Raw genomic sequence first — 19,182 nt, forward strand, 5'->3', positions numbered from 1 at the left:
CTACAAAGTTTCAATTATAGAAGGTAAACAAATTCAAACAAATAGCGGCAGAATGGAGCTTGAGAGAGCAGGCCAGGGTTGCTGACGGCAACAGGGGAAGCAAAGCTTTCCACACACCCTGGCCGGGCCCACCCGCTTAAGGCAACAAAGTTTCAATTATAACCCCAACACAAATGGCTGCCAGCCTCGGAGGGAGACCCAGGCTTGTCTCTGCTCCAGGCTACAAAGTTTCAATTGTAGAAGGAAAATAAATTCCAGATACCAGGGCCTCTGTTTGGGTTGCCAGGGGGCGTGGCCGGCCTGCAAACCACCACAGGCCCCTTGCTCTGGCCGCCCCACACCCCAAGGGAACCCCCACCTGATCCCAGACACCCTTCAGGGCAAACCAGCTGGCCCCCACCCCTGTACCAGGCCTCTATCCTAGCTAATAAAAGAGTAATCTGCAGATTGATCATCACTGCAACACACAATATCGCTGCCCCCATGTGGTCAAAGATCCTGCCCCCATGTGGACACAAGGTGGCCACCACAAGATGGCCAGCAGGAGAGGGCAGTTGGGAGGCACCCGACCTGCAAGGGAGGGCAGTTGAGAGGGACCAAGCCTGCAAGGAAGGGCAGTTGGAGGTGATCAACCCTGCAGGAGAGGGCAGTTAGGGGTGACCAGGCTGGCAGAGGAGGGAAGTTGGGGGCAAACAGACTGGCAGCAGAGTGGTTAGGGGGTGATCAGGCTGGCAGGCAGAAGCGGTTAGGGACAATCAGGAAGGCAGGCAGGCAAGCAGTTGGGAGCCAGCAGTCCTGGATTGTGAGAGGGATGTCCGACTGCCCGTTTAGGCCCGATCCCACTGGGCAGTCGGACATCCCTTGAGGGGTCCCATATTGGTGAGGGTACAGGCTGGGCTGAGGGACAACCCCCCTCCGTGCACGAATTTCATGCACTGGGCCTCTAGTCTGGTATAAGATGGTACCTCATTGTAGTTTTAATTTGCATTTCCCTGATTGCCAGTAAGTCAAATAGAGAAGGACAAATACCATGTGATTACACTCATGTGGAATCTAAAAAAACAAAATAAGTGAATAAATAAAAGAGAACAGAATCAGACTCATTAAAACAGGGGATAAACTGATGGTTGACAGAGGGGAAGGCAGTAGGGGGATTAGTGAAAAGGTGAAAGGGATTAAGTACAAACTTTCAGCTGTAATTTAGGACATGAAATGTAAAGCAAAGCATAGGTAGTACAGCCAATACTGTCATGATGACAGTACTGTGACAGATGGTTTTACTAGACTTACTGTGGTGGTAACTTCATAAGGTGTATAAATGTCAAGTCACTGTGTTGTATACCTGCAACTAATATAATAGTGTATGCCAACTGTAATTTAAAAATAAATAATTTAAAAAGTCATGTACATTAATTGGGCAATGCGTACACACATAATAATGAAACATCAACACAAACATTCATAGAAAGCATAAATCATGACATATTTATATGAGGTATTATATTGAAAATGATAAATATAATAATCTATAATAACATGGATGACTCTGAGAAACATAACATGGCATTTAAAAAAAAGCTACTCCCAAATAATACAGGCTATATGATCCTATATGTAAAGCTCTAAGACGGGCAAAACAAATCTCTGCTTAAGAGGTCACAGGCAGTGGTTACCTTAGGGCAAAGCATAGGATGGTAAGTGACTAGGTAGTTGCATGAGGAGGCTTCTTTGGTGCTGGATGGTCTGTTTCTTGGTCTGGATGCTAGTTATACAGGGGAGCTCACTTTTTAAAGTTCATTTAGTAGTAAATTTATGACATGTGCTTTAGTTTAATATTGTTTTTGAAAAAATATTATAGATATATAATCAGCAAAGCTAATGTGGCTAATAAACAATTAAAGGATTAGAGGAGTTCTAATTGCATTTATGATTCAGTTCTCTTAGGACCTTTTTCTTCATTCTGCTGGTCAGTCTCCATTAATGCCATTTGAATTTTCATTGTTGAGCTTTAGGTTTTAGAAATAGGAGTTGATCTACTTTTGTATCTGTGTTGCCATTTTTTAAAGTATCATCTTCTTTTCTTCTAATGATTTCTCTCTGAAACCTGGAGATTTCACATAGAGAAAAATGTGGGCCTTAAGAGCCTTGATCTAGAGAGAAACAAGGCCACCCTAATGGCTAAGTGTTTTTGTAAGCTGTTGTGCATGTGTTGTGTCCTGGATTTGAGGAATTAAATAAGCACTTTGCTATTTTAGCTGTCAAATGAATAGTGGGCTTATACATGACAGAAAGTCTGTGTTCTCAGCCTGAGACCTACTTGGCCATAAATTGTGTCATTGGGGAATGGGGAATTAATTATCAAGAAGTGGTAGGACTTATAGGAGGAAGAAGAAATACCCTTAAATGGTTGGCTTTGGTGCAAGTAAGAATTATATCTAAATTACATTGCCAAGGGTTATAGGGTACTCTGGCATGATCCTCTTGTCTCTGCATCTCTAGCACCAATCTTGAGGTTGGAGCAGTTCAGGTAGATGATATGTCCATGGTTTGGGCTGATTTTTATAACCCCTTCATTCTTAGTAGAGACAATGACAAATGTACAGACTCTGTTGGGAGAAGACCCAGGTCAAGATTGAGTTTCAAACCCTTTGGGGAAATTAATATAGTTTATAACTGAGAAAATGTGAGTGTGTGTTGAGTGGATGGCATGTGGGACTGAACAGCCATCCTATGTAGAGGTGACAGCATGAGATTAAAAAACAAAAATAAATAAAAATATATATATATTGATTTCAGAGAGAAAGGTTGAGGGAGAGAGAGAAATATAAATATCAATAATAAGAGAGAATCATCGATTGGCTGCCTCTTGTAAGCATCGCACTGGGGATTGAGCCCAAAATCTGGGCATGTCCCCTGACTGGGAATCAAACTGTGACCTCCTGGTTCTTAGGTTGACGCTCAACCACTGAACCACACTGGCCAGGCGACAGCCTGAGCTTTTGTTTCCTCTCTGTTGCTTACTAGCTGTGTGTCCAGGATCAATTTACTTAACCTCTTGGAACCTTCCACTACTCATCCTTAAGAGCAGGCGTCCTCAAACTACGGCCCTGCGGGCCACATGCGGGTGTTTTTGCCGTTTTGTTTTTTTACTTCAAAATAAGGTATGTGCAGTGTGCATAGGAATTTGTTCATAGTTTTTTTAAACTATAGTCCGGCCCTCCAATGGTCTGAGGGACAGTGAACTGGCCCCCTGTTTAAAAAGTTTGAGGACCCCTGCTTAAGAGAGTTAGTAATACTATCTTAGAGGATTGCTTGAGATTTAAATAAAATAATATCTATAAAGTATTCAGAAGGATAACCAGCACAGGCAAAAGGCTCAGTACATTTTAGCCATTTTTTATTAGCTTTGGACAACCCCAGACAAGCATATCATACACCCATGTTAGATCAGCAAGAAAATTTCCAGACTCCACCAATTAGAGAGGATGAGACTTCTAAAATAATGCTCAGATTTGGATTAAATTGGCTCAGGGCAGGGCTGAGTTTAAGCATTGAGCATTTTCAGCTTCTGCCTCTGGGTGGGGGTAGGTCAGGAAGGGTCTCATTGCATAAACACATCATTTGTCTCCATAGTCTTTTATTATCTCCTACATATTTGTAGATATGTATGTGTTATTTTCCAAAGAAATTATTTCCTGTTGAATTTTGTCTGATGTGATCATTTCCCCCTAACATTTAAATAATATAGTTACACAAAATTTCTCTCAAGCATCTTATTGAAGATGTTTAATTTTCATCGATTTTAGCCATAAAAAACATTCCAAATTCTTTTATGATTTATTTCCTTCTCTGAAAACTTTCAACAACATTTGCTATTTCCAAAGGGTGCATTATCTCCAACGCATTCACTCATATTCTGGACCTAACATTTATACACTCATCTGCCCTCTTTTACCCCCCACTTCCTTACCCTGTAAATTCTCATCTCTATATTTACTTAGAAAATGAATGTTCTTCCCAGTATTCTAACCTGCAGGTCAGCAACTGGGGTATTGTAAACTTGTGACAAGATCTGCCTTGATGGATTTGCATGATTATCTCTAAGACCCAAGAAATTATTTTTTCTTCCTTGTGAGAGCCAAGTAGAGTAACCACACAAGGATTATGCTCCTCTCCCGTGCTTACTGTCTCTGCCTTCAATAATCCTCTAAAAGATTAATCAGCTCTGCTCTCTGCGGTGTCTTTCTGATCAGACACTGTTCCTTGCGGTGTCTGATCAGATCATTGGCTGTGAGTCATCAATTCTACCTTACAGAAGAGCAGAGCCTTCTTTGCATTGGATTTCTTTTCCGTGTGGGCTCAGGAATTTGTGTTCTTTGGCATTTAAACGGGAAAGAGTCTGATTCATTGTTTCCCCAAAGATCAAGCCATTGTTGGGAATCCTGTGACGGGCCAACTTGCTCTTACTGTGTACAGAGGGAAGTTTACCCCCCAGGTTATTTATAGGGAGTTATAAAATCCAATTTTCAGAATCTTCACCCTAGAAAAACATTCCTCATATATTTACATGCTATTTTGCATGTACTTGTATAATGAACTACATTATGTCTACAAAAATCTTCCAAAATGCCTAACTCCAGTGAGGTAAAAGAATTAATGAGGCAACTGTGTTCAATTTTACATTTTGATCAGAGCCAAAAAAAAAAAAAATGCATGGCACAACCAAGAGATCTATACAACATTGGGCCATTTCTCTTGCAATGGCTTTTCTTACTCCTTCCATGGACACTATTGCAAGCTTGGATTAAAAAGTCCATAAGATGAACAATAGCAGCAATGGGTATGTCTCTTTCCATATATACATGTAAGCTTATATTATCTTATTTGTGCAGCAACTCCATCTTTCTCAGATCTTGATTTTATTGCCTATAAATTAATATATTAATTTCTAATAGTTCTCCCCATATTAAAGAAATTCAGTTCCCAGGTTTACTACTTCATATATTGGTACATAATTTTAAGTTCTTGAGTTTCAGTTTCCCTATCTGTAAGTTGGCAATAATGCCTCATAGTGTTCTTATGAATATTAAATATAAGCAAAATATGAGGGAAAGTGTCTGACAAGGAGGCACTCAAAAATTGCTCATCCTTTTTTTTCTACCTTTTGCTGTACCCTCTTCTGCCTTATGAATTGAAAACATATACTTTTACTCTAAGCCCTACCTCCATGATTTCAAAACATCTGGCTAAAGAGTGAAAATGAATGCAATCATCCAGGTGTTTGGCTTGTATGATGATAGATATCAAACACTTAGAACCATCTGGGTGATTGGTGTAGTTTTTTTTTTCACTATCCAGATGTATGTGGATACAGCCTTGGTCAATGGAAAAAAATCATAGGGGTTTTTCTTAAACCCTAAATTAATAAGGATTTCTTCAAAAAGGCTATTATTTACATATATTTTATTTGTTTCCCTTATCTTATGCAAGTCACTGTTGCAAATAAAATCAGTATTTAATTAGTTATCCTGGAATAAAGGAATTTAAAAAAAGAAGGAAGTTACTCCATAGATTTCAAACCCCTGTGCTTCTGCTCAACAGAATTAAGGACCAAAAAAGCTAAGGATTGCAGGGTATAGAGTTAGATTAGTAACAGAACTGAGACAAGAATAAAGTTTCTTGACCTTAAACTGAAGACTCCATTTTACCCATTGTCTCTTTTTTTCATCCAAGTAGTGTGGCTTTCTCCATATACACACAGATCCCTGTACACCCAACTTGTATGCACAAGCACACATAAATAGCACCACTTTTCCCCCTCACAGTCATGTTACTCTGACATGATCTCTTCCCAAATATTTTTCAAATTTTTGCTAGTAAGCCAGAGAGAATAAACCAGGCTTTAGTGCATTCATTTGCACATGTATCCAGTACCCAGGCTCCAACATCTGCCATCCAGGGCATTGCTTAAATAGATGTCATATTGAGATCTAGTATCCTGGGAGCAGCTGATACAATTTTCCTCAGTCACAGGGATGAAGCTTGGATAACATTTCTGGCTCTGAGAAATCCCCGAGTCACAAAGAAATGATTCCAGTGACCTGGCGGCTTTGCACTCCCAATACAACATGTTCTTGAGCAGCTTCCCAAGAGAGAAAATAACGTGAGAGTATTTAAGAGTGCCAAAAGCTTCCCTCTAATCATCCTGTGTGGATTCCGCTGGCATTCCAAGTTCATCCCAGACAGTTCCGAGAAAACTTGGGGGACTCGGTGAATTTTTCTGAACAGTTTTTTTTTTTTTTCCTGCTTGATTACATTAACAGTAAGCAACTTCACGTAATAACATTGTTCTTTGGACATGAACACAACTTATCAACTGCCATTCCTGTCACAAAACAACTGTACAGCTCAAAGAAGTCCTCTCTGATAAAATTCCAATAGGGTATTTTTTTCCTTTTAAGTAGGGAAGTCAGAAGACTGGCATATTTGGGAGCTGTTACTTTAAAACCTTTTGTTCTGCTTAATTCATGTCTCAAAGCAGAAGTGAGTGTCTGGTCTTTGGGGAAGAAAGAACATTCCTGATTAGTAGTTTGTCAGTAATATGACCAGCTGCAAAACAGTTTGAAATAAAGAGGTCTCCAACAGTTAAAGGTTATAGGGGTGGTTGGTTGTGTTCTAGCTATTGGTGGGATCCTTAGCCACCAAGATAGGGCTAGTTGCCTGACCAGCAGCCTTAGCTGAGGTGAAAACACCCTAAACTTGCAGTGCAAATAGTGGTGGGTTGAAGCCAGCTTGTAGCATCTTGCAAGAGACAATTGCTAAATTTTGTTAACTAGTTAATGTTACTTTTGTAGCTTCAAATTCACCATGGCGGGAGTATTTACACCATGGAAACTGGCATGTGCTACAAATCAGAGCTTTTGTTTCCCAGAGAGCTGATTGTTAAAACTTTACCTCCATATCACTAACTTCAATTCCTACCTCTGCCACCTACAGTATAGGAATTTGAAGAGTCAACAACCCTCTGAGCCTTGGTATTCTGATACGTATTAAGAATGGTAATACACATTGTAAGGATTAAACCAGGCATTGTGCCTAACCAGGTTTAGTGCTTATCAGATGTATTATTCATTAATTAAGTACTGTTCTCTCTGCTAAAGAAGAAATCAATCTTCAGAGAGCCTAAGTTATGAGCTCAAGGTGGAACTGAGATCCAAACTTGGGTCAGCTGATTCATGAATATTAATTTGATCTTAACTTTTAAGCATTTTAATGATCTTATGAAGTCCTATCATGAAACTTATAAATGAGAAAAGTGAGGAGCAGATAAATTTAGTGACCTGCCAACTAATACGTAGCCAAGTTGGGCTCATATTCATGCTCTTTCTGATTACCACCATACTTTCTATTTTATTTACCACTTTAGCAGGGGTCAGTGAACAATATAATGAGCACAAAAATGGCCTTGCCATAGGATGGACTTCCCAACAGAGAGAGAATAAGGTGGGGGCCAGGAGATGGAAAAGGGACATCAGGGAGAGGAAGACATTCAAGGCCTCTAAGTTCTGTCCCAATATTTGCTGAGGAATGGAGACCACAGGGAAGCACTTGTCATTTTCTGTACAAATCCACAGCCATTTGAGGCCCAAAGAGAGATGAGAACATCTGGATGACAGCTGTTCCTTGTAGGACCTTCAATAGGGGAGAATCACCTACAATGATAGATAAGAGTGCAGATTGGCTTTGAGTGTGCATTGGTATAATCCATATGTTTTATAGGGCTTTTGAAAAGTATAATTTTTGTGCAGTTTCTTCAGAAAGCATTATTGCATTATCTGAAAACTTACAAGCTACCCTAAATCATTTGAGGGAATGATGGAAAGTTGGAAAATATAAAGGAGAAGAGATAAAGAGTCATTGTAAAATATGGTAAAAATAAAATATTTGCACTACCTGTGAAATGATAAAGTACTCTTTGAAAGTGGTCTTGAATTAGTTCTAAATAAATATTGTAAACTCTGGAGAAACCACTTAAAATGATTTTTTAAAGTAGTATATGCTAAGAAAGAGAAAATTAAATCACAATAAATGCTCAGTGAAAACCACAAAGTGCAGAGAACATGTACAAGAAAAATAGGAATAAAAGCAAGGGCAACAAATAGAAAACAGTAATAAATATAGTAGATGTTAATAATATATCAGTAATTACTTTAAACATCAATGTCTAAACACATCACCTAGAAGGCAAAGATTGTCAGAGTAGATTAAACTATATGTTGCCTACAACCCACTTTAAGTATAATGACACCTATAGATTAACATGAAGGGATAGAGAGGCATATACCATACTAACACTAATCAAAAGAAAGCAGTAGTCACTATATTAATTTCAGACACAGCAGACTCCAGATCAAGGAAGTTGTCAGAGATAAAGAGAGACATTATATAATGATAAAGGGTCAATACTCCAAGAAGATGTAACGACCCTTAATGCTTATGTACCTAACCAAAGAATGTCAAAATAAATGAGGTAAAAACTGGTAGAAAACCAAGGACAAATAGATAAATCCATTATTACAGTTAGAAACTTGAACTTGCCTCTGTCAGAAACTGATAGACCCAGCAGGCAGAACGTCAGTAAGGATGGCGTTGAACTCAACAGGACTATTAGTTAAGTAGAGATAATGACCATCTGTAGACGGCTTCATCCAAAAACAGCAGATTACATATTCTTTTCAAGCTCCATGAAATATTCACCAAGATAGAACACATTCTGGGCCATAAAACACAATGTCTGCTTCACACAACCGTGGGATTAAATTAGAAATAAATAATAGAAAGATAGCTAGAAAATACCAAAACACATGGAGATTAAACAACACACTTCTAAATAACATATGGTTCAAAGAAGAGATCTCAAGGGAAATTTAATTTTAATTTGAACCAAATAAAAATGAAAACACATTAAAATTGTGAGATATACAAAAGTAATTCTTAAAGGGAAATTTATAGCATTTAATGCATAGATTAGAAAAGAAGAAAGTTTTAAAGTCTATAACCTAAGCTTTAACTTCAAGAAACTAGACAAAGAAGGCAAATTAAAGCCAAAGTAAGCAGAAGAAAATTAATAAAAACAAGATTAAAATTTAATGAAATTGAAAACAGGAAATCAGTAGAGAAAATCAAGAAAAGCAAAAGCTGGTTCTTTGAAAAGATCAATAAAATTGTAAGTCATAAGTCAGAGTGACTAAGAAAAAGAAATGAAGACACACACAAATTGCTAGTACCAGAAATGAAAGAGGGGACAGCACTATAGATTCCATGGAAATAAAAGTTAAAGGAATACTGAGAACAAATCTATGGCCACAAATTTGATAGTTTAGGTGCTATGGACCAATTCCCTGAAAGACACAATCTACCAAAGCGCATACAAGAAGATATCAACTTTATGAATAGGACTATATCAAGTAAAGAAGTTGAATCAATAATTAATAACACCCCAAAGCAAATACTTCATGCTCAGAAGGTTTCACTGGTGAATTCTACCAAATATTTAAGGAATATATTATACCAATTTTCTACCATCTCTTCCAGAAGATAGAAGCAGAGGGAATACAATCTGACTCATTGTTTGAGTTCAGCATTACCCTGTTAACCAAAACCAGACAAACACGTTAAAAGAAAACTCTGGACCAAAATCTCTCATGAAATTAAATACAAATCTTTGATAAGATATTAGCAAAGGTGTTTAAATCCAAAGTATGTATTCATCACAACCTAGTGGAATTTACTCCTGGTATGCAAGGTGGTGTTATATTACAGAATAAATTAAAATAATCCATTTCATCAGTAGGCTCAAAACCACATGATCATATCTATAGATGCAGAAAAGACAGTTGACAAAAATTCAACACACATTCATAATAAAATCTCACAGAAAACCAGTACTAAATGGGAACTTCATCAACTTGAAAACCTATAGCTAACATACTCAGTGGTGAGAAACTAAAAGTTTTCCCACTGCTTTTGACCATTGTGCTAAAGTTCTGGACAAAAGAAAAAATAGACAGAATTGCAAGGAAGAAATAAAACTGTCTTTGTTTGCAAATGACATGATCATTTATGTAGAAAATCTGAAAGAACTGACAGAAAAAAATCTTCCTGGAACTAAAGCAATTATAGCAAGGTTGCAGAACATAAGCTTATTCACTTTCCTATATACCAGCAATGGACAAGTAGAATTTGACATTCAAAACATGTTACCATTTATATTAGTACTCAAAAAAAGATATAGTTATAAATATAACAAAATCTGTAGAAATCCTATATGAGGAAAATAACAAAACTCTGATTAACAAAGTCAAGTGAGAATTGAATATGTGGAGAGATATTGTGTGTTCATAGATGAGAACACTCAATATTGTCAAGTTTTCAGTTATCTCCAACTTGATCTGTATTTAATGCAATCTCAAACAAAATCCCAGAAAGTTATGTTGTGGATATTAAAACTGATTCTGAAGTTCTCATAGAAAGATAAAAGACCCAGAATAGCCAACTCATTAATAAAGGAGAAAAAAAGCAAGGATTGACTATACCTGACTTCAAGATAATAGTCATGTGCCACTGAATGATGGGGATATATTCTGAGAAATGTGTCATTAGGCAGTTTTGTTGGGGTAAACGTCATAGAATCTACTTACAAACCCATATGGTGTAGCCTACTATGCACCAAGGCTATATGGTGTACCAATGTTGTGTATATGGTCCATCATTGACTGACCTACAGTAATCAAGATAGTGTGGCATTGGCAAAAGAATAGTCAATAGAACAAAATAGCTCAGGAATCAACTTACATAAATATAGTCAACAACTGGTACTGAAACAATTGGACATACAAAATAATGAATATAGACATAGAATTAATGCCCTTTACAAAATGAACTCAAAATGAATAATAGACCTAAATGTAAAATGTAGAACTATAAAACTCCTAGAAGATAACATAGGAAAAAAATCTAGATAACTTTAGTATGGCAATGACTTTTTAGATATAGCAAGAAAGGCATAATCTATAACAGAAAGAATTGATAAAATGGACTTAATTAAAACAAAAACTTCTGCTCTTTGAAAGACAATATCAAGATAATGATAAGACAAACCATACAGAGAGAAAATATTTATAAAAGACACATCTGATAAAGGACTGTTATCCAAAATATACAAAGAACTCTTAAAATTCAACAATAAGAAAATGAACTACTTTTTTAAAAAACTGAGCAAAAGACTTCAGCTACATGACATTCTGGAATTACAGTTAAAAACTTTAACTTGCCTCTATCAGACACTGATAGACCCAGCAGGCAGAACGTCAGTAAGGATGGCGTTGAACTCAATAGGACCATTAGTTAAGTAGAGATAATGACCATCTGTAGACGGCTTCATCCAAAAACAGCAGATTACATATTCTTTTCAAGCTCCATGAAATATTCACCAAGATAGAACACATTCTGGGCCATAAAACACAATGTCTGCTTCACACAACCATGGGATTAAATTAGGAATAAATAATAGAAAGATAGCTGGAAAATACCAAAACACGTGGAGATTAAACAACACACTTCTAAATAACATATGGTTCAAAGAAGAGACCTCAAGAGAAATTTAATTTTATTTTGAACCAAATAAAAATGAAAACACATTAAAATTGTGGGATATACAAAAGTAATTCTTAAAGGGAAATTTATAGCATTTAAAGGGAAATCTATAGCATTTTAAAAGGTCAAACTACAGAAATAGCACAAAGATCAGTGGTTCTCAGAGGTTGGGTAGAGGGTGGGTCGGATGAAAAGGTGGAACACAGAGGATTGTTAGGGCAGTGAAATAAAATCTGTATGATACCATAATGATAGATACATATCATTATACATTTGTCCAAATCCCTAGCATGTACAACACAAAGAGTGAACCCTAATGGACTCTGGACGTTGGGTGATTATGATGTGTCATTGTAAACTCATCAGTTTTAACATAGGTACCACTGGTAGAGGATGTTGATAATGGGAGAAGTATGCCTATGTGTGCATGTGTTATAGGCAGGGGTCTTAGGGAGATCTCTGTAACTTTCTCTTAATTTTGCATGGATTTAAAAATGCTCTAAAAAATAAAGTCTTAAAAATGGAAAAAGACCTGACCAGACATCTCACCAAAGAAGATATGCACGTGGCAAGTGGCATGTGGAAAAATGCTCAACATTACAGGTCATTAGAGAATCACAAATTAAAAACAAGATACTACTACACACCTATCTGATAGTTAAATTCCATTTCCACTAACAACAACAAATGCTGATGAGAATGTGGAGTAACAGGAATGTTCACTTATTGCTGATGAAAATGCAAAATGGTGCAGTCACTTAGAGAGAATGACAGTTTCTTACAAAACTAAACATATATTTACTGCACCATCCAGCAGTCATGCTCCTTGGTATTTACCCAAGTGAACTGAAAATTTTTGTCCACATAAAACCTGCACATAATGTTTATAGCAGCTTTCCTCATAATTGCTTAAATTTGGAAGTAACTAAGATGTCCTTCAGTATGTTAGTGGGTAAATAAGCTCTGGTACATCCAGACAATGGCATATTGTTTAGCACTAAAAGAAATGAACTATCAAGCCTTGAACAGAAATGGAGGAAAAGTAAATGCATATTACTAATTTTCAAAAGCCAGTCTCAGAAGGATGCATATGGTATGCTTCCAACTATATGACATTCCAGAAAAGGCAAAACCAAAGAGACAGCACAAAGATCAATGATAGCCAAGCGTAGCAGGGGTGGGAGGGTGGGTGCTAAATAAGTGGAGCCCAGCAGATTTCTAGGGCAATGCAACTATTCTGTTTGATGTTGCCATGGTGGATACATGTCAATTTGTCCACATTCATAGACTGTATGTACAGCACCAAAAGTGAACCGCAGTGTGACTGGGGTAGTAATGATGTGTCAACATAGGGTCATTGATTGTAACCAGTGTATGACTATAGTGCAGGATTTCCTACTGAGGAGGTTGTGGGGTTGTGGGGACAGTGGCTATATGGGGACTCTCTGTACTTCCTGATCAAGTTGCTCTGAACCTACAGGTGTGCTAAAAATATAATATATTAGTTTTAAAAATTCAGTAATTTACACTCACCTTATTTTGAATTGTTAACAAAATATTAATAATAGTCTTCAGTGTTTTTGGCATATTTTACATATCTCAAATTTATAATATGTATGTATATATGTATATATAAATTAACTGTGATTACATTTTATTATCATAATCATATTACTGAAAAAATCAACATATATAACTATATTATTATATTTTGTTATTATAAATATATAATATATGTAATATATTTTATGTTGTATTATTATAGTACATATATATTACATATATAATACAAATAAATAAGCTAATTTTATTCATGTTAAACTGTCCTACAACTTTGGCTTTAATTCAGGCTTTTTCATTTTAATTAATGGACAATAATTAAAGGTATTTAAAAGAGATGTAATTGACAAAGCACGTTCTCTTCTTGCCAGCACTGCTCTAGAGCCCTTTAAGGCAGGATCATTTTCATTTCTATTTTTAAAGGAGTAAACAAAGTCATGGGAAGGTGAGTAACCATCTCAGAGCTATCCTGCGTGCCATTAGTCCAGCTAAGTTTAGACCTGGCCATCTATGAATTTGAGAACTGTGTTAGCCAAGCTGGCTCGCTGTGTAACTTTGAGCGAGTCCCTCAGACTCAGAGTCGCCCATAGCTCATCTTTAAAATGTGATGGTTGCCTGTGTAATCTCCAGGCTTCCTTCCGGTCCCCGTTCCTATGTGGCTGGTAGGATAGAAAACAGCCAATGTATAAATGTCGGAGAAAGGGTTCCCTTTCATCACTTACCTTACACAGAGTGCAAAGTTCCGAGGGATGGCTGACCTAGAGATGGTTTTCTCAGCAAAGTTCCCAGCTCCTTCATCCTCCAGCTCCCACCCCTGCAGAGGCAGAGTGAGTAGCACACTGGTCAGAGGATGAGCTGGGAGCAGTGTCACACTGAGGCTATGGTTTGAAGGACCTCCTATTGCCAACAAAGATTCAAGATCTGTGGAAATTACCCTAACTTGAAAGCTTCCCCCAATGAGAGATTTTTCTGAAACCTCTTCTCCCAGCCAAACTCCACTAGGCTAAAACCTCTTTAGTTTGTGTGTACAGTTTTATGGTTACAAAGGCCTTCATGTCCACAACCATGTCCATTAGACTCTCGGCACCACCTGTAAGATGAAGAGGAAAAGGACCGTAATTCCATGTTACAGTTGAAAAAATTGGAACATCACGGAAAACTGTTTGCTCATTGTCACTGGAATAGTGAGTGGTAGAGTTGGAACTAGAATTTGGGCATTTTGATTCTCAGTCAAGTGCTCTTTCCATGGTCCCAGAAGTGTTGGACACACACACAGTTTTAATAGATGGAGAACTAGAGAAACCCAGCCATGCTCATGGACATTCTGTCATGGCATTGTCTTTCAAAGCCACCAATGAGAGAACTTGGGCCCAGGAAGACCACGAGTGGGTGTAAGTTTCAGTTTGAGAGGACGGGTCTCAGTTTTACAGAAGCTGCCTAGGCCAGTAGGTGGAGCCTGTTGTCATGCTCATTTCCAAAAGCAGGGAGATCTCTCTCTTCTCTTCTCTTGTCTCTTCTCTTCTCTTCTCTTCTCTTCTCTTCTCTTCTCTTCTCTTCTCTTCTCTTCTCTTCTCTTCTCTTCTCTTCTCTTCTCTTCTCTTCTCTTCTCTTCTCTTCTCTTCTCTTCTCTTCTCTTCTCTTCTCTCTCTCTCTCTCTCTCTCTCTCTCTCTCTCTCTCTCTCTCTCTCTCTCTCTCCAGCGGTATACACATTATTATTTCAACCAACTCAAAGCAGAAGCAAGGTTCTTATGCTCTTGCATTTGTTTAATCTTCCCTCATGTGCTGAGTGGGAGCCTCCTGATCATTGGCCTGGTGGTTCAGGTACACACAGAGACACAGAAGCATTTTGAAAAGGAATCTGGGAGTTTTGTGGGAGGTATCGAACAGTGAGTATGCTCGGTGAGGCTGCCAGCTTTGCAAACGCAGCAAAGGAATGACAGAGCTGTACTGGAGTGGTATGTGTCTCCAAACTGCAGACAGCAAGCAGCATTGGGTCCAGAAACAGCAGGAGACAGGCTCTCTCTTTAAGGAAAAGACAGTTGGAGCCCCTGAGTGTGGCCCTGGGGAAAAGCCTGAGCCATGTGAGGAAGATGTCCCCTTTTTTCAGGTCTGCATTGCTTTTGTTTCTACTGGGGAGGCCAGGGAGGCAGCCCAGCTCTCTTGTTTTCAGCATAAACATTCCTTCCTAGTATGCATTAAGCACCATGAGTGGGTCATCTTTTCCACTCCCTTCCAAAATATTTTGTTTTCCATCTCTCCCTTCTTTTCCATGTTGCTTTGAGAAAGATCCAAAACTTCTTCTCTGGTTTCCTTAGCTGCTTTTTGTTGTTGTTTCAAGCCACAGCCTAAATTTAAACCATGGCCCAGGAGAGGGAACTAACATGTAGTTATGGGTGTGGCTTCATTGTTGCCTTGGGAACAGTTACCTTCAGCCAGTTCTTTAGCCTTATGTACAGGTAGAATGAGGAGATGTCTGTGTTTCATCAGAGAGGCATTGTCTAGCAGCCTTGGGGAAGAGCCTTCTAACTTCTTGCTTTTCTGATGTTTCCGGCAAAAGATAGGCAGATAAAACTTTCTAAGTAATAGTTTTTATCATAACATTCCTCTTTCCATAAACCTGAAATATTTTAGCATGGCACCCTTTGTCTATAAGATAATTAATTAACCTCCTAGCCTGGTTTCTGGTGTCCCCAAACTCGGGCTGTAACTTACCCTTCGTCTTCTTGCCCATTCTTTCATCACAAACCAGCCTGGCTCACTTGTTTTCTTAAATTTTCCTGTCCCATGCTTCCTTCACCCTTGGTTTGCATTAGTCCCTAGCTACTAGGAATGACGTCATTCCTGTCAACTGAGCTGATTTCTTCTAATCTTTATTCAAGACCCAGCTGAATATCCCCTTCTCTAAGGAGCCTTTCTGAATCTCTCCAGACCACCACACTGCTCTCCTGCTTTGAAACTATGAGAATATCTATTTGACTTGTATGACACTTCCTAGCCTGATATATATCATTCTGGCCCATGTGTAATTGCTTTTTTCTGAACTGTGCTCTGTCATTATACCATTGGCCCACATAAAACATTTTTATAAGAAACCACCCAACCAAAAGCACTATCGAATTTACTGCATGTATGTTGTTGGGGACATGGTTTCCTACATTTCACAGCGTCCTTTCCCCACAGACCCATGGGAAAAATGTTTCTCAGCCCTCAAAACCAAGAATAGCTGGGCTTCTCCTGAGTTGCTGTTTTGTTTTCATCTTGTGGTAATTGTGAGTCATGCCTCCCTCTTTTCATAGGCTCAGAGCCAGAATTGCAGCCCACCACAAGCAACAAGTCAGACTTAATGGCATGTATTTTGGGGGTAATAGCATTAACTCTGGCTTCTTATTTTTAGTTTTCTTTCCTCCTGCTCCCCCATTATTTCTTTTGTAATTTGGCAATTGTGTATATCTTTATATAAAGATTCATATCATTTTTTGGAATTTGATGAATATATACATAAAACATAAAATGCCTTGAATTATTTTTTAAATCTTTAGATAGTCCACAAATCTTAAGTATGTAGCTTGATGAATTTTTACATAGGTATACACCCATGTAACCCAATCTAGATCAAGATAAAAAACATTCCAGAACCACCACTTATTTTCATTATTACTTTTTTCTTCTTCTTTTTTGGGTCTATATATCTTGGCTCCCAACTCATACCCAATTGTTTGAGGTTATGGACTCTTCTTGTTTATATCTCATACGAAGACTAACATGGTTTTCTGGACAGAGCAGATAATCAAGAGGTAGTTATTGATGTCGGGATGGAACTTATTTCTAATGAGAAGGGCTCCAAGGCCCATTACCAATGCAAAGCACCCTGTGCAGCTTCCACGTAGAGATCAAAAGCTAGCTGTCCTGTACGACCCCAGATATTTTTGGCCTCTGGCATAGGGCCTGCCACATTGTAAGCCCTAAATACATATCTATTAACTGATTAACTGAAGCCCTTTATAGAGATTACTGTCTCAATTTGAGGGCACATTGGTTTCCTAATTCTGGAAACCAAGCTGCAAAATTTCTCACCATCTCATGGGGCATAATGTCCTTGGGTGGCATATTACTGCTGCTCCCTCTTATGTTGTCTAAATAAATGGAAAGAACAGGGTACCCCACAGAGGACCTGCCAAGTAGGGTTAGTAACTCTGTCACAATTATACGCCTTCTCACCCTAGAGTTCTTTGTGGTTTGGGCTACACTTCTTGACCTTGTGTGGAAGAATCTCTGTCTGTATGGGAGAAAACACAGGAGCTGGTGCAGAGTGTTCAGTGGACAGCCCAGCCCCAGGCCTCACCAGCTCATTCTTTTCTAACTTTTATGCCTTAGGCAAAAAGAAATCTGTAGAGCGGGATGAGAGGACTCTTTCTTGCTGTGCCTAAAGACTGCTTATTCCTGGACACTGAGAGGAGAATAGCCTTGATTGAGAATTTATTTTGGAGTGACTATTTCCATAGCATGTGAGTGAGGAAACAAAACAAGCACATATTATTAGTAATAATGGAAATAAACAATACGCATTTTTCAAGACTGGTTTCAGTTTATTTTAGTCTCAAATCTCTGGGCCATCTGGTAAAGAATATGGTCCCCAGAGCAAAAGCTGAATGGCAAGAAGATTGGGAATAGTTATTCTAATGGAAAACTAGGCCAAAGGGAAGAAAAGAAATCATGGAAGTAAAAGACCAGTGGAGTTGGTGACTTGGACAATGAGTATTGCCCACTTCTACCTAGAAATTCACCGAATTTCTTGAAGCCTCAGTTTCCTCAATTGTAAACTGAGGAATTGTACCATAATCCCTTCAGTCCCTTTTCTTTTGCAAAAGAACTATATGATCATATTAACCAATGTCAACCCAATAATTTTTTTAATATATTTTTATTGATTTCAAAGAGGAAGGGAGAGGGAGAGAGAGATAGAAACATCAATGATGAGAGAGAATCATTGATCAGCTGTCTCCTGCATGCCCCGCACTGGGGGTTGAGCCACCAACCAGGGCATATCCTGACCTGGAATTGAACCATGACCTCCTGGTTCATAGGTCGATGCTCAACCACCGAGCCACACTGGCTGAGCCCAATGAATTTAATTTAAAAACAACAACATTAAAATGTATTTGAATCTGGTAAAAGAAACTCTGATTCCATGTTTCATATTTATTTATCTAATGATATCAAGAGCACATGATTAACGAATATTATAGTTTATTTTCACTAATTTCTTTGTCCTTAAAATAGAATACCTTCCCTTTATTTGAGTAAAGTGACCAAGGAAGCAAGTACTATTAAATAGCTCACCCTGCAATTCTTCTATCTGACAGAGCTAATAATAGGTTTGTGTCTCATTTGATTCTTTTAATCAGGACTTCTCTTCTCTAAAGACAGAGATTTTGTTGGTAGAGAATTAGAGCAAAGGAGAATCTTTTGTAGCAAGTTTCATGAAAGGAGGCAAGGGAGGTGGAATTTGTATGTTTTAGCCCCGATGAAAAATAGCTCAATCTTTGCAAAGTGAATTGTATATTTTCGTTGTAATAAACAATAATTTGCTCAGGCCTGAGATTCAGAAGTCTGGCTCCAATTCATAGCCTGTCAAATAGCATGGTTAAGATTTCTTAGCACAATGTATCTTGTATTTCTAGCTTTCTGTTACCAATCTATTTAAGAAAATGAAAGGGCAGATGGGAAAAGGTGATAATACCAACTTTGACTGTTGTAATCTTTTGCGTTATCATTATAGTATATGTACAAATATTATTTCTATTCTTTCAGAAAGCTTAAAGATCAATGATAATCTTTTGGCTACTATGTTTAAATTTTATTCCTATAAGTTCAGTGTCACCTAGGTTTTAATTTTATGAGTAAGGAAGGTATCAACTTAGGGAGAGTAAGGAAGGTATCAACATTTATTGATGCCTACATGGGTC

The sequence above is a fragment of the Eptesicus fuscus genome, chromosome 15 (genome assembly GCF_027574615.1).
Source record: "Eptesicus fuscus isolate TK198812 chromosome 15, DD_ASM_mEF_20220401, whole genome shotgun sequence".
In the NCBI taxonomy this organism is placed as follows: domain Eukaryota; kingdom Metazoa; phylum Chordata; class Mammalia; order Chiroptera; family Vespertilionidae; genus Eptesicus; species Eptesicus fuscus.